This window comes from Medicago truncatula, chromosome 8 (assembly GCF_003473485.1).
Source record: "Medicago truncatula cultivar Jemalong A17 chromosome 8, MtrunA17r5.0-ANR, whole genome shotgun sequence".
NCBI lineage: Eukaryota > Viridiplantae > Streptophyta > Magnoliopsida > Fabales > Fabaceae > Medicago > Medicago truncatula.
The window spans coordinates 33,679,898-33,682,118 of record NC_053049.1 but is presented as its reverse complement, the minus strand read 5'-3'; the positions used below and the strand labels follow the sequence as shown (position 1 = coordinate 33,682,118).

At 35.7% G+C, this 2,221-nt stretch overlaps 1 pseudogene; it reads right to left on the bottom strand.

The window, feature by feature from the left end:
• Positions 1 to 905: 905 nt before the first annotated feature.
• On the bottom strand, positions 906 to 1,867 carry LOC11430908 (laccase-11-like; annotated as a pseudogene).
• Positions 1,868 to 2,221: the final 354 nt, after the last annotated feature.

Genomic DNA, 2,221 nt, shown 5'->3' with positions numbered 1-2,221 from the left:
AATGAATTTGAAGCTAATTCTTCAAAGGACTACACCCAAATCAGGCAAAGGATTATTGGTGGATGATCAAAAGATTTCAAACAACTCTTTAGACGTGCTAATCCTCTCAACGTCTCTTTCACACCTCTATATAAAGGAGTGAAGACTTGAAGACTGTAGAAAGATATACACAAGTTCAAAAGCGCCAAAAAAACTCTGTCAATTTGATTCTACAAAGCACACTGAATTTCTGCACTGATTTGATACATCTTAGAAATTCAATAGTCTAGAGTCTTTATTATATTGTATTGCGAACACCACTGATTGTATATCAAGTGTTTAAGTCAAACTTAATTCTTTGTATTTTTGTTTGATCAGAAGCCTCTTGCCTGCGTGCTTGAGCATTAGAAGTCTCTTGCTTAGTGCTTGAGCATTGGAAGACTCTTGCGTGTGTGCTTGAGCATTTTTGTGAAGTCTCATACTTAGAGAGTATTGAGCATTTGTAATCTTTGTGATTATAGTGAAATCTCCTTGGAAGTGCAAGGGGGACTGGACTACTTCCGTGTTGTGGAATGAACCAGGATAACTGCTTATGTCTTTGTCTTTCTTTTCTCTGCTCTGTTCTTTTCCGCTGCATATCTGATTCTGATCATTTCATCAGAAGCACTCACAAACTGCTTCTGAAGGTTTATCAGAAGAAGAATTTTTAGAGAGAAAAAGAAAACACAATTCAACTCCCCCTTCTTGTGTTTTTCTCACCTTCAATTTTAACTAAGATTCATCAAAAGTAATTATAACAACATAAAAGAATATAAATTTAACCAAGATTCATCGTAAGAGTTAAGAAAACACCGGAAGTTAAGGACTCCTCGCTACCCCCATGAATATATTTCCCTTAGATTGAATAAAACTCCTCCCTTATTACGTCAATGTTTAGCAGCATCGGTGAACTCTACGGTTGAATCTCTATGTAGCTTTCTCTCAATGCCACCTTTCTTCCAAAACCGTAGTTTTCTTTTGCTATCAGAACAAGGAAATAGCGGTCCTGGTTTTCCATTGATCGTATGTGCATCTGACATATTTGGTGACAACCCCATATTGTTTCCTTGATTTTCAATCTCTTCCACATCATTGTTCCACCATTCACCTATTGCATGCAGAAACAATTAGTATATCAACTTTCATACTTCTTATTCCGATGAATCTTTATAATACTTTTTTTTTTTTGGAAAAATGAATCTTTATAATACTTACCTAAGACAATTTTGACTTCTCTAGCTGGCTGTGGGAAAGGAAAGGTATTCCAAGTTTAGGCATGATTACTATTGCCCCATAGACAGTGGCCCTCAGCCAGAAAATGTGTGCATGCCACCATAGTGTTGTTCCTCTTTTCCCAGTAACGTTGAATTTGTAAGTATAGCTGTTTCCGGTCTGTATCGGACACTGTGTGATGTAAGCCGGTCCATCCGCCAAACCATTACATTATTGTTTAAGTCCATGCCTATGATAAGCATATAACATGTATTTTCTAGTGTTAAAAACTTCACCTATTTGTATTGTGCATGGTTGGTAACGTTGACAAGCACTTGATCTCCCTCCCTGGCATTGATAGTTGGCCCTGGAAACCTCCCATTTACCGTTACAATGGGTTTTGCATGGCACAATCTACTCACATTCTTATCTTGAATCTGTAGAAAGAACAAAAATGCTATTAAGGGAACCTTGCATTGCTAGCTATAGTCAGTTAAGGCATGCTGAATATTATCAAAATATTATAACTCACATCAAACTGGTATTTCCTTATGGCAGCTTCAGATGAAGAGAATAAACCAACAAAGAGAAATAACAGAAAGTTTAATACAGACGTGAAACTTCCCAAGCTTGCCATTATGTTCTGCTTGATGTTTAACTTCTTTCGATAGTTTCATACTAAGTTGTCTATCTTTCCTATTGCTTATATTTGAAACTAAACAGTCATGTTTTTTATTTTGTTTACAATAAAAAAATTCAATAAGCTTTTAGATTTATCAACCTTCAAGGAAGGGAATGTATCTTCTACTGCATTTAAACTGATTTCTTGAAAGTTGGAACTCTTTAAAATGCATCTTTTGCTTCTACAGTTGCATTGTGAAACTTTATGCAACTAATTGAACCCGCGAGACTGTGTCTGAGAAGCTTGAAAAATATTAGAGTTTTTTTGAATGACATGGCATTACCACTTTGTTTTAAACAATCAAATAGT